Raw genomic sequence first — 14,927 nt, 5'->3', positions numbered from 1 at the left:
AGTTTCTTTTATTTAAATTTGCAAATCCCTTTTTTTAAGGCATCAGATCTAACTTTTCTGTGTTTTTTTAAAAATAACTGTTTAAATTTTATTTTGGAGAAGTTTTAGATTAAAGAAAAGTAAAAAACTATAGGGCCCATGAACTCCTCACCCAATTTTTCTATTGCTAATATCAGTGTGGTACTTTTGTCACTAATGAACCAATATTAACAACATTAAGTCCATTTCATATTGAGGTATCCATTTTTAACCAAAGGTCCCTTTTCTGTTCCCTGATCCTATCCAGGATATTACATGTAATTACCTTGTCTCCTTAGGTCCCTCTAAACTGTGACAGTTTCCAACACTTTCCTTGTTTTTTTGATGACCATAACAGTTTCAAAAACTTTGTTCAGGTGTTTTGTAAAATCTCCCTCCACTGGGGTTTCCTGGGTGTTTTTCTCATAATTAAATTGGAGAAGAGGACACAGAGGTTAAGTGCAGTTCTCAATACCACAACGTACTTGACCTTGGTCACCTGGCTGAGGGAGAGTTCATTGGGTTTCTCTACTGTCAAATTCTGTTCCTCACCCCCTCCCCTTTCACATACTACCCCTTGGAAGGTCACTGTGCACAGCCCATATTTAATGGGGTGGAGTTTATGCTCCAGCTTTTTAAGCAGGAAGTAGAACTTGGCAGCAATAAAAGTGATTTTTGTGAACCTTAATGTGTATGAATTTAAAAGAACTATTTAGGGGCTGGGGTTGTAGTTCAGTGGTAGAGCACTTGCCTAGCATGTGTGAGGCACTGGGTTCAATCCTCAGCACCACATAAAAGTAAATAAATAAAATAAAGGTATTGTGACCTATGTAGTTTTTGGAAATGTATGGAGACTATAAGCCTAAAGGTAAAAGAAACTAAACCTAAGCACTGGACCTCTGGTTGATGGAAGTTGGATCCCTGGAGACTGTGGTTGACATCTGAAGCCCTCACACATGTGTACTGGGATTGAATAAATGTCAATGAATGGTGGATGTTGGGAGCAAGGTTCCTCACTGTTGGAGGGGGAGATTATAGACAAGGTGAAAGGCTAGAATGATCCACATGGTGCTGGATTAGAGTAGGAAACATCAATATGAGTTTATGTTCAGCTTAATATAGATACAAACAAATACATATAAAACAAATACATAGGTATGTGTACATATACTTGTTATAACACACACATATATTTCCTTGTTCTGTCAATGGACCTAAACACAATGTAATATTATTCTCCAATAAAAGGAAGTAAGACTTATTGGAGAAATGGCTAATTTTTGGAATGGAGAAAGAAACCCACAAAGTAAGCCTGTAGCACTTTGCAGTACCAGCAAATAAGGAAGGAAGTGTTCAAAAAACAATAGCAGCAGCAACAACAAAAACAATAAACAAATATCCCAGCCATGATGAGGATGTGTCAAAGCAATATAAAACCAGCTGAGAAAGCCCCTAGTGGCTCAAACAGAAGCAATTTGAGCAAGAAATGAATAATACTCTATAAGATTATAACTCAAAGTTTAAAACAGATACCCATGTGCCCAGAGTCATCGAAACAAGTGATAAATGAATTGAACAAATGAGAGCAGATAAATTCTCTGTACAGATGAATTCCAATTTTTTAAAAAAATATAACTCTTATACATATAATTCTCATTTTAACATCAGAAAAATTGTATGAATCATGAAAATACTATATTTGAAAATGGTAATAGGCCAAAGGGAATCCTTTAGTTGAAATGAGCAAGTTAAGGGTCATATGAAACCCATAATGGGCAGATTGTCACATACATTGCCTTTAGGTTTCCTTGGCAATGAACCTTACCTGGCAGCTGCTTTCTACCTCTCCTTAGATCTTAAGAGGATGACTTTCTTGAGTCTTCCCATACCTATCTGAATTACCAGGTATGTTTGTGTCTTTACACAAAAGAATATCCACCTCTGTTTTTACACACTTCAAGAAAAAAGCAATGTAAGAACTTTTTGTTTTGATTTGTAGTTAAAACAAGATCTCAATGTTTGCTAGTTACTGAGCACCCAAACAATGAGGAGATGCTGTCATCTTCCTGGTCACTCTACACTGAGTGCTCATGGAGTGTGGGGACTAGGGTGACTCAATAGCAAATACTCTGCAGACACACCCCTGAAATGCCCATTGAAGAGGAGGTGGGTTGAGTGACTAAGCTGTGGACTTTTACAGTAAAGCTACACACTGCTCAGAAGTGGGCAACAACAATAGCTTGATTTAAAAAGCAAAGTGTGCTGCACTACAACAACTGCTGAAAAATACTCTGAATCTTTTGTCTAAGGAAGTTTTGAAAGCCCAGGAAGATTGAAATGGTGGCAATGCCTTGTTCAACCCTGCTATTCTTTCCTGCATGCTCCATGTCACAGCATTTGCATCCTGTTCCAGCCCTCCCAGGTAGCTGTGAATGACAGAACTCCCCACCGCACCTTTTTAGACCCAGCAGGCACCTAACACCATTCTCCTTTCTTCCAAGAAATGCCATGTCGCAAGGTGTGTTCCTGCATACCCAAATAACAATCTTGCCTTTTTTTTTCCTTTTACTATGGGTATGAAAAATGTTAGTGTGAATATGAGACTGAAAGAAAAGCCTTTTTTTTTTTTTTTTAGTGCATTATAGTAAGAAGAGCAATCTTAAGAAACCCAAATTAGGCTTAAATTGTAAATAAACAATATGTCTTTCAGAGTAACTCATCCTTATCATAAAAACCAGATAAAGCAGAACTCAATTAACACAAACTATTTACAAAATCTAGGTGTAGATTAAAAAAAAAATAACAACTGGATTAAAATATTCCTTTTTCATATCTTTCTCTCTCTGGGAAGTCAACTCCAAACACAGACACAGTGATGTGCCTGAAAGGAATCAATGACACAACCATTTCCAAAGGATTGAATTAAATAAAGGACCCCAAAGGCTCACATTTAAGATTTGCTGTTAATCCCTGACTCTGGCCAACATCTTCTGCTGATCCAAAATAGTGGAACTACTGTAAACTGAGGTAATATCGTAGACTTTCTGGAGTTTAGGTACACCATTATTGTACTTTTTCTCTTATATAATAGAAATGTTTCCTTTTCCAGGGCCATAGAAAAACTTGAGGAAAGAACACATTCAGGTTGTCCCATAGTGGAATTTTAATCTGTTACCTAGGCTACCAGAGGTCCACACTCAGTATAAACTAGGGTGTTTGCACCTCCTATGGAGTAAATTTCCATCCTTGTGCAGGAACATGTTTGTGTACAGTTGGGCAGCAGTTGGCTGGCAGAGTGACTCCTTTTCCAACACACTCAGTCCCTTCTCTGTCTCTCTCTTAAGGTATAGTGTCCACTTATGGTGCTTTATTTATATTAACAGCAAAGATGTATGAGTCATCTTGCACTTCTTAGCTATGAACGAAGTGATCTCTGACACCCATAAGTGTGACTGGCACTTTTGTACTGTTGTAATAATGTTCCAGGCTTTTAGAGTCCCTACTACATTTCATATTAGTGTTGGTGAAGGAAAAGTTGAAAATACTCTCCTCTGTGGGTTTTTTTTTTTTTTTTCCACATTAGATGTTGTCCTTTGGCTTTGGATTTTCCTCTATTGACACATATGTGGTGGTTACCAACTTTATTTAGAATTCTGCTATTTGGGGCTGAAGGATATAAGTCAAAAATAAAGCACTTGCCTAGCATGTGTAATGCCCTGGGTTCCATCCCCAGCACCAACAAAAAACAAAACAAAACAAAACAAAATTCCGTTATTGTTGCAGATTCCAGGATGAGTCAACACACTGAAAACATTTTTTCTTTCTTAAAACGATTTCCCTTCCATATTAGGTATCTTGTAATTAGGGCACCTGTGATTACAAAAACAAGGATAGAGAGAGTGCTGGATGGGCTAAATCATCACCCTAGTTTATACAGAGTATGGACCTCTGGTAGCTTAGGTAACAGATTAAAATTCCACTATGGGACAACCTGAATGTGTTCTTTCCTCAAGTTTTTCTATGGCCCTGGAAAAGGAAACATTTCTATTATATAAGAGAAAAAGTACAATAAACTCCAGAAAGTCTACAGTATTACCTCAGTGTATAGTAGTTCCACTATTTTGGATCAACAGAAAGACAAGGATATGGGTAAAATAAATAACTCAAACAAAAGTTATACTCCTCTCTTCACAGAGTTTCTAAGAGTCATTGGCAGTTCCTGTGGCGGGAACTGGGGATTTAGAGAGAGAAATGATCTGCATTTCAGTGTGGTGTAGAGACAAAGTGAAAGTTCTCACTGTTTCTGCCCACGTTTGCTAAAAGGGGACAAGTATATGGTCCCCCATATAACTGACAAAATGAGAAAAAAAAAAACTCAGGGGAATAAAAAGAGAAAAGAGTATAGTTGATCTACTTCCTGTTTATTTCTCTAAAATATATCTACCTTCTTATGGTTATAATTCTAGCACAAAAATTAGGAGGACTGTCCAGAGCTGCCCATACAGACATTGTTCTGGCAAGACTTGTCAGTTATTCCTTCTGTATCATTGTTTTCCCAACAGGTTAAAATGTGCTCTACTTTCTCATTTGAAAATCCTTCTCAATCCTTCTGTAGAAAGTCTATGTCAAACTATATAAAGTTATTATACTTTAGAATGAATTCTTTGCATGTACCAATAGAGAATTAGTAAAATGTAGTGATTAATGCAACCTAAAATATTCAGGGAATTGTCTTGTCTAGATATAATGCTATAATAAGCAGAATTGTAATTGTTGGCTAAGAGAGGAGAGAATAGAGAAAAAGCCTAGACAGGTGAAGAAGTAGGCTCAAGTTAGCACACAAACAGAGCATACCAGATTCCTTGGGGGATGTGGCCATTTCAAAAAAGCTCAAAAGACCTCATGAAGGATAATCTCAGATTTGGTAGATATGAAATTGTTGAATACTGCTAGAGAAAAATAGATAAAAGTAAACTAAGGCCTATCCAAAATTTTCCTTTTTAATTGTATGGCTCAAAATGTTTTGAAAATCATATCAAATCTATCAAAGTATGTCATATAGTAGCCAATGTTTAAATATAGTCTTTTGGCACATAATAACATTTTGGTCAACAATAGATCCCACATACATTGGTAATCCCATAAGATTATATAACGCTGTTGTAGCTGCCTTAGTTTATGAGAAAACACTCAAACACAAAAATCTCCAATGTTGCATTTCTCAGACTAGATCCTCATTAAGGAATGCATGATTATACATGAAGCTATGGGCATTCAGAAGTTTTCTAAAAGATGTCTTAGTTTTACAGTGGAGAAATATTAATGCTGAGGTATTGTGGGACAAAGATTGAAAAGAAGAAAAACAGAGAATTGATTCTGGTGTTTGGGATTCAGTTTTCCAAATGAGATGATTGTCAATTCCAATAATGCATAAGCCCTTATGGAGACCAAAGTCCAATCCATAATTGGATTTATAGTGACCTTGAAGAACTAGTATCTTGAACCTGACCACTTGCTAGAAACAAGAGGAAAATCACCCTTAGAGAAAAAGGATGACATTAAGAGTTTAAAATTACTTCTAGAATTCTTCATATACAATGTCCAGCACTCAGTCAAAAATCACCAAGCATAAAAAGAAATAAGGCCATAAGTATACAAAGCAAAATAAATGACTGTCCATGGAAACAGACAAATATGGATCTATCTGCACCTATAGGTATTTATTTTAAAATGCTATGCTTAATATTCTTAAAGAATTTAAAGACAAGGTTGAATCTTTGGCCAAATAGCTGTAGAACAGAACTAAATAGAAATTTTAGAAGTGAAAAATACAGTACCTGAAATCATATGTCAATGGATGATGATAAAGAAACGTTTCAGGTTTTACTGGGGGAAAACTTACAGATTGGTTCTATTGTTTCACCATAATTATGACTCCATGTGTTGAAAACGATATGGAAAAAGTATTCATGCAGAAATACAGTTGTCTCTCAGAATCCATGGGTGATGGTTCCAAGGCCAAAATCTGCAGATGCTCAAGTCCCTACTATAAAATGGTCTAGAATTTGCATACAATGTATGCACATCCTGCAGTATACTTTAAATCAATCTGGGCTTTAGGCTTATCTTTGCCACTGTCTCTGACTGACATTGAACTTATAGATCTGTTTCTTCATAGGTAAAATGCGATTTTTTAAAAGTACATATACAGTAAGGAAAGGTTAAATCTAGATAATTAACAAATGTCTTATTTTGCATACTACTTAACAACTACCCTATATTTTTTTTTAAAGAGAGAGAGAGAGAGAGAGAGAGAGAGAGAGAGAATTTTTTTAATATTTATTTTTTAGTTCTCGGCGGACACAACATCTTTGTTTGTATGTGGTGCTGAGGATCGAACCCGGGCCGCACGCATGCCAGGCAAGCACGCTACCGCTTGAGCCACATCCCCAGCCCCCTACCCTGTATTTTTAAAGAATACAATATATTGTCATTAACTATAGTCAATATGCTTTACAAAAGACTTTTAAACTTACTCTTCTTATCCAACTGAAATTACATGTTCTTTGACTACATCTCCCTATCCCCCATATTCCTTTAACATCTTCAGCCTGTAGCCACCAACATTCTACTCTCTACTTATGTGAAATCAACATTTTTAGATTTCATATATAAATGAGATCATGTGGTACTTGCCTGTATGTGCCTGGTTTATTTTATTTAATATAATATCCTCCAGGTTCACCCATGATGTCACATATGACAAAATTTTGTCATTCTTATGGCTGAATAGTATTCCATTGTATACAAATACCACATTTTCTTTATGCATTTATCCATTTTATCTGTGATTTATACTTACATTGATTCCAGATTTGGGCTATTATGAATAGTGCTGCAATAACCTTGGGAATGATGATATCTCTTTGAGATAACAATTTTATTTCTTTGACTATATACACCATTGAAGAATGCTAGGTCAGTCTCTTTGAAACCTGAAGGAATGATTGGATGACATCAGCACTCAGTCTCTTTCACTTATAAAATTCATGATAATAATAATAGTGGTTTTGAGGCTTTCTGGGGATGGGAAGGTCTTTAAACAGACAGATAGAGCCAGGGACCGAGAAATAAGGAAGGAAAGAAAAGCTGAGAGAAATGGCAATTTGCTTAGATTAACCATGGGAAATTTTTAAAAAGTGACATTTTGACCTGTTTTAATGTTGTCTGAATGAGGAATGTACCTTTTCACACTGCGAGCTTCTCCGAAGTTGACAGTAAGAATTTCTGTGTGGGATAATAATCATATCTCTTTACACCTGCACGGTGATCTGAGTTCACAGATTCTCCATATGGGTCATTTACTTCAATCTGCATAACAAACCTGAGGTACAAGTTGGCATCTAGAGAAAGTGCAGGAAAAACATCTGCCCTTTGTTCAGCACCTGTGTTCAGCGTGGTGTTCTTCGTTTGAGGATCGATATCTATTGAACTCACATCCTCATGTATCTCCTTGATGACCAAGACATTTAAACAATTTTTTATTGTCAGAAATGCATAATGGGTGCAAGACTTTATTAGAGCCATATTCTTTTTTAAAAACACAATAAATAGATTTTAGAATATGTTATATGGCAATAAGTGGTACAAAAAATAGAAGGTGGTAAGGAGTACTAGGATAATATGTTGTTATTTTATATAGAGAAAAAATATCCCCAGCTCTCCAGCTCGTTCGTTCGTTCTTTCTTTCTTTCTTTGGTACCAGGGATTGAACTCAGGGTCACTCGACCACTGAGGCACATCCCCACCCCTATTTTGTATTTTATTTAGAGACAGGGTCTCAGTGAGTTGCTTAACACTTCACTTTGCTGAGGTTGGCTTTGAACTTGTGATCCTCCTGCCTCAGCCTCCTGAGCTGCTGGTATTATAGGAGTGTGCCACCATGCCTGGTTTATCCCCAGCACTTTTTTTTAATCTTTATTTTGAGACAAGGTCTCACTAAGCTGCTTTAGTCTCACTAAATTGTTGAGGCTGGCCTTGAACTTGCGATCCTCCTGCCTCAATCTTCTGAGCTGCTGGGATTAAAGGCAAGCATCACCACACTCAATATTATATATTTTTATTCATACATTATAATTATATATAGTAGTGGATTCATTATGCCAAATTCATACATTCACATAACCTAATTTGATCAGTTTCATTCCTCAGTACCTTTCTTTTCCCTCTCCTGATCCACTTGCTCTACTCTATTGATCTCCCTTCTATTATTATTATTATTATTATTTTAGTTAGTGAAAAAATATACACATATGGAATTAGTTGAGGTTTGTACACGGACATAATTCAGTAGATTATGTTCCCAAGTACTTCCCTCTGCTCTCCTCTCCTCCTTCCATCTCAATCCCCTTCCTCTACTCTATTGGTCTTCTATTTTCATGAGATTTCCTCCTTTTTATTTATTTTTTCCTCATTACAGCCATGTTCTAAGCTAACTGGATTGTCTTATCTTGGATTAAATGTGATGTGATAATGAATTCTTAGCTTAGTTCTGATGTTCAAAAAAAAATGGAAGTTTATATGTAGTTATAGATGCAAGGTCTTGTCTAGGAGTTTGCATGTCATAGGTGCTCAATAAATATTTATTATAAGTGACTCTTGAATTAATTGGTACTCTGTAGACATCATATCAAACCTCTAGGATTTACCAGGTAAGCTGAAGAAAAACCTTCAAAGAATTTGCAATTTAATATCTAAATATCCCAAGGAAAAAAGAAATATTTGGTTTTGCCTATTTGTTTTATGTAGATGATTTCATCATGGTCTTCTTTCTGTTTCCAAACCTATTGATTAAGTTTTGCTAAATGTCATTTAAGCAGAATTTCTCTTTGGATTTTCGTTATATTTTTGCAATGAATCACAAAAGAAAGTAAATACCAAAAAAACAAAAGAAAGTAAATACCAAAATACCAAAAAAACCCATCAACTGAATTATAGGTGTTTATGATCCTATACAATAGTTGCTAAGTATGTGATGCAAAGAATTAATATTTTTCAGAAAAAAAGAATTTTTTTCTTCAAGAGAGTTACTGAGTGGTAATAACATAAAAAAATTTAGGGATGGGGCACTGGGGTCTGAACCAAGGGTTGCTTTACTACTGAGCTACATCCCCAGTCCTTTTTATTTTTATATTTTGAAACAGGGTCTTGCTAAGTTGCTAAGGCTGGCCTTAAAATTCCCATCCTCCCGGCCCAGCCTCCTGTGTCTCTGTAATTACAGGCATGTGTCACTGTGCCTGATAAGGAAAATATTTTTTTATTAGTAGAAGTATTTTTTTTTTAATTAAGAGAGAGATCAGGTGAGAATGGGAATTTAACAGAAAGGCCATTTTAATAGAAATATGTATGGTACCTGAATTTCCCCATTATTGGAAGTTCACATTTTTGGGTCTTTTTTCCCTTTGAACTTTACTTTCATTGTTTATTAATTATGTAGGAAAGCAATACTTCTATTATAATCTGTAATCATTTTAAATGAGAAGAGCAATAATGTTCTTATGTTTACACTATTTCCCATGACATGTCCAACTGATGTAAGTTTTTTTTTTTTTTTTTTTTTTTTGCTGTTTAGGCTCTAGTTATTGATCTGTACAGTGGTATCTGCTATGTGGGATTATGTGTAGTCTGTCTCTATGTAATTTGTCAAATATAATAATAAAAATTACCTGGTGGCCTGTGGCAAATGGAATACAGTCATCTTTGCATTGGCATAAGGGACTGTTTGTCTTGCCCTCCCCAGTGTGACTCCTATCAGAAGAGGTTTTAACTAGGAAAAAAAATACAAGTAACTACAATAAGAGCTCAAGAAAACAAAACCTATGATGTGAAAACTTAGCTGAATGTCCTGAAGGCACTCAGCAATACTGTGGATTTGAATTGCAAGTTGATCCAGGGTTTTTTTGTTGTATTTTGACTAAATGAAAACATGTATCTATACACTTGCTTGTTTGGGGATTGGTTGATTTTTGTTGGCATGTTTGGGGTCTCTAAATATTTCTGTTCCCTTCCCTTCCCTGTCCTCTTTGTATTAGCTTTTCTAAGATATACATAATCAATACCTCTTTGCAGTTGTACCAGAGGCTGTCTTCCTTAAAATGCATTAATGTTGTTTCTCCAGATAGTAACCAGCTCCTTGCAGTGTGGCTCCAGCCACAACCACTGTCCTGACTTGTGGCCTCAGTTCCTCTTATCGAAAGACAGCTGGACACAGTGTTGGGGAGGGGGCATCTGGCCTCCTCTGGCTCTGAAGAGAAGACTGTGCACATCTTTTTCAAACTCCATGTCACCAACGTCAGAGTGGTAGCTGGAAATGGGTCATGGCAGGAGGAGTAAATGCCACGTAAATAGTTGTTGTACTGTATTTTGAGGAGACTAATGGCAAGGAAAAGGAGTCTGTATGGGTTCACTACCCTAAGAATATCAACAAGGAATATGCTCATTTCTAGTAGTAGAAAATGTGACTCACAGCTAAGAGGGGTTATTTTTCTGACATTAAGAAAGAGGACCCAGAGGACTGGGAGCAGCATTGCACCCTCCTCTGGTTCTTCCTTTACATTGGAGACTGCTGTTATAACTTTGGAGGTTGTTGCAAGTCTTTTCATGCAGGACTGAGGCTGAGAACCACCATGGCCAACTAATCCTCCTGGTTGACCTCAGGATAGATACCAAAGCTCTCTCACTCTGGTGCCCAGGAAAATTGTGCCAACTTGTTGGCCAGAATGAGCTCACATGGCCACCTTTTACTAGAGGTCGTTGTGGGAAAGATCAATTTTAAATTTCGACCATATAGCCAGGTCTTTTCACTATTTATCTTGCGACTTTCACTCCCACTTCATAGCTCCATGGAGTTCTGTCTCTTCTTCACCAAACTAACTCCTATAGTTCCTAAATGATCTGCTTAGTCATTAGACCTTAGTGAAGTTTTGCCAGATTATTTCCATGTAACGAATTCCTCATTTTCTAGTCGTTTGCATGCACATTTTACACCTCCACAGGATGTACGCATGTACTGAGTGCTGAATTTTAGGCCTATTTTTTTTTTCATAGGTTGCTTTTCAAAACGTAATTCTTGCAACTCCTCTCTGTTCAGAACAGTGTTGTTCCTAGTGATACCTGCTAAGTTAAACTGAGGAAAATGTACATTATTCTTTTCCACCATGCAGAGAGCACCTACTATGCTCTGTCGGCCACCCAAACACTACCTAGCAGCGAACTCTTCTGGAACTTTGGACACTTAATGTTTACACAAATCACAGGGATCACAGATACAAGTCATCATTGTAGGCCCCATAAAATTTCCATTATCTCTGGTGAAACATTGCATTGAGTGGACTGCAGGGCCTCCAAGAAAGTTTTCCAAGGAAACTTGAGATTAGAATGAAGTGACAACATTCCATCTCTTAGCAGAGGAAAGGAACATGCCCACCGCCTGATGAGCATGAATCCTGGGCGTCATGACCTGAAGCTCCACGGGTGGGTGCCTCCTGCAGGCTCCAGAAGAAGCTCATGGCAGGCAGTGCCACGTGGGCTCGTTCATGGGGGAGAGAGTCAAGAGACTACTTATTATGTGTATTTTCTCCCTTTCCTGCTCCTCAGCCTTCTGTTTCAAGTTATTTTTGTCCTCATCTCACACGTTTTGTCTTTTTTCAGACATGCATTAACAAACGAGAGAGACGGTCTTTACTGGCACTTGCATTTTTTTTTCTCCTGATGGATTCAGCCCCGAAACGTATGTGTGAAGCGCATTAGTTTGAAAACAACCACAAATGGCGAAACGGTGATTCAGGAACTACGGGGTCAAAAATGAGAAAAACAAGGAAGGAACAGGGAGAGAGAATCGAAAAACCTACGCGAAAAAAGCGATGATGACACTCAAGAGAAAGTGAGAAAGGCAGTCAAATCGCAAAGTCAAAAATATCCCCTGCTTCTGTCTTTGTGGCATAATTTATCAACGTGGCACATGTCTGAGGACACATTCTGTTCTTCAGATCGTAGCTATGTCTACAAACAGAACGAGCTTGAGGGGAGAAAACTCAACCCAAAATAATACTGGGTTATTATTTTTAAATGACCTGTTGCTAATTTGTCTTTACTTTTAACTAGTTGGTATATAATCAGGTCACCTATTTACGCAGGTAAAAAATATTTGTCTCTTCTTATTCACCCATATGTGGTTTACCTGGTCCCTCATTCTAGATCCTCACTCAGAAGGTTTGAAGGGTCCTCTGGAGGAAATCCATGCTCACTGCACTGGGGCAGTTGCTGTGTTCTTCTGCCAAGGTGTTGTGTGGTTTGGGTCCTCAAGGCCCACGAACATCCAAGCAAGCACACACACCTCATTTCTGCATTGAATGCTTCACAAGTTCCCACGACTTCTTACTTTTTAAAAGGAAGTATATTGCCTTACATATTTTGTTTTAGAAAAATGTTTCACCAGGAGCAAGTTGAGGAAAGAAAGTGCCATAGTCATCACTTTTGTCAAGAGAGACCTGCTCAGATCTGTTTCAACAAACAATTGTTTCTATGGATTGGAGGTTCATTCATTAGACCAACCACAGAAGGAGAGAATAAATTAGTCAAATTCCATACTCATGCCATATGACTTCTTGGTAGAATATGAAAACCTAAGACTCAGGCTTATATCTGAAACATCAACTTTTTTTTTTTTCCTTTTTCTTTCTCTTCCTTCTCCAACTTTTTTTTTTTTTTTTTTTTTTTGATATTAGAAATAGAACACAGGGGTGTTTTACCACTGAGCTATACTCAAGCCCCTTTTTTTTATTTTTTTAAAGTCTGAGACAGGGTTTCAGTAATTAATGAAGCTGGCCTCAAACTTGCAATCTTTCTGCCTCAGCCACCCAAGTACAAGTTTGCTCCATTGCACCAAATTTCAACTTTAATTCTTCAAGTTTTTAAAAGATACAAAGAGATATTCATGACCCATAATTTTATTCCTAGGTAAATAAGCAACAGATTTGAAGCCACATAAACATATGTCTATATAAAAACCTACATAAGTATTCACAATAGTATTATTCATAATAGTGAAAAAGAAAAAAACCCAAATGTGTATCATCTGATAAATGGATAAACAATGTGATCCATCCACATAATGGAATGCAGCATAAAAAGGAATGCAGTGGGGTTGGGGAGGGAGCTCTGTGACCAAGTGCTTGCCTAGCGTGTACAGGGCACTAGGTACCATCTCTAACACTGAAGGGGATGTGGAGGAATGAGAACTTATGCCACAACATGGATGAACCTTGAAAATGTTATTCTAAGTGAAGGAAATGAGGCATACAGGGGCACATAGTGCATGATTATGTTTGTACAAAATTTCCAGATTAGGCAAATCCATATGAATAGAAAGCAGAAGAGGGTTCCCAGTGGCTGAGAGGAAATGAAGAATGGGAGTGAATGCTAATGGATGATGGTATTTTTTGTGGGAATGAATCAGAGGGTAGTGCCAGTTGCACAACTTTGTGAACATACTAGAAACTACTGAATTGTATGCCTCTAAAGCACGAATTATTTGAGGATTACACATCAACAAAGAAATAATAAAAGGTACAGTCTTGGTATCAAGTTTATGGTACCATATAGGTGATTCTGAGATGGATCTCACAAATAGTGCATAGGTTTTTAAAAAGAAAATAAAGCAAAAAGGAGCCTATTTCTATATAGTGGAAAAAAATAACTAAAAAATGTTTGTTGTTTCTTCAATATAGAGAGCCTCGATTTTTCAGCAACTAAATCTAAATTGAAACTACGGTACACAGATTTACAGAGTCTGCAGTGGGCAAGCCTCTTAAAGGGACTTTAGTTGTCTGAGCTCCTTCTGTCTCATTTCCGGGATTTTCCTGCCTTTTTATTTGAGTGCCATGTAGGAACCCAGTACTCTGATGGGGTTTCATATCCCAAGCTGCTTCTGGGAAGAATGACTGTGCTCTCAACTTAGCAAAGCTTGAAATGGGGATCCCATATTTCAGTGTTTTTATTTGAACCCATAGAGTGATCCGCTGTGGGTGTAACTTCAGGCCTCAGGGGAGGCAAGCAAGGAAATAGCCTTAGACAGAAGGTAGATGCCTTGTGCTTCTGAATGAAGCTCGAGGGGCAACTAAGGAAGGGGTCCTTCTTAGCCCTTAGTATAGTTTGTGGTCTGGCAGCCTCAGTTTGCCATGTTGAGTGGTTAGTGGCTGGATGTACCATACCTCACTGGAGCCATCTCCAGAAAGTTAAAATACATGTCCAGGAACTTTGGATAGTTTGGTGAACATTTCCTACATCAAGTGAAATGCTGTGCAATAGGGTTTAGTACTATACACGATGCATTTTAAAGAACAGGCCCTATGCTGTCCTCACAAATGTCCCTAGAGCAGTGCGCATCGTAGGCCCAACCTTCTCTCCCTCACTCCCTCTTCCTTTAGGATATTCTCCACCTAGGATATTCTCCACCTAGGCCCCCATGAGTATGGTCTCCTGGTAGATCCAGCTCCAATACTCACAGACAGGGCCAGGAATAAAAATGACAGTCCCACTCTTCCAACACTGGGCCTGATGTTCTTGTTCTCTTACCTGCTGCTCAGTCCTGGGACTTGAGGATTCATATGTATATGGACATTACAGCTCAAACCCAGGAGACCTGCAAAGACTGGCCCTTTAGCCACCCTCAGTCAAGGAGTGCAGTTTTAGCAGTGATTCTGTGACTTGAAGAACAATCTACACAGGTTCTGGAGGAAGGCTGGAGCATTTAGAAGGAAAATTTGAGTTCAAGGTACCCAAAACAGGAGCCAGAAAGAAGTACATTGGTTCCAAGTGGGCATATTCCCTTGGCTTCATGGATTTTTGTT

This window comes from Marmota flaviventris, chromosome 6, assembly GCF_047511675.1.
Source record: "Marmota flaviventris isolate mMarFla1 chromosome 6, mMarFla1.hap1, whole genome shotgun sequence".
In the NCBI taxonomy this organism is placed as follows: Eukaryota; Metazoa; Chordata; class Mammalia; order Rodentia; family Sciuridae; genus Marmota; species Marmota flaviventris.
This window is presented reverse-complemented; position numbering follows the sequence as displayed.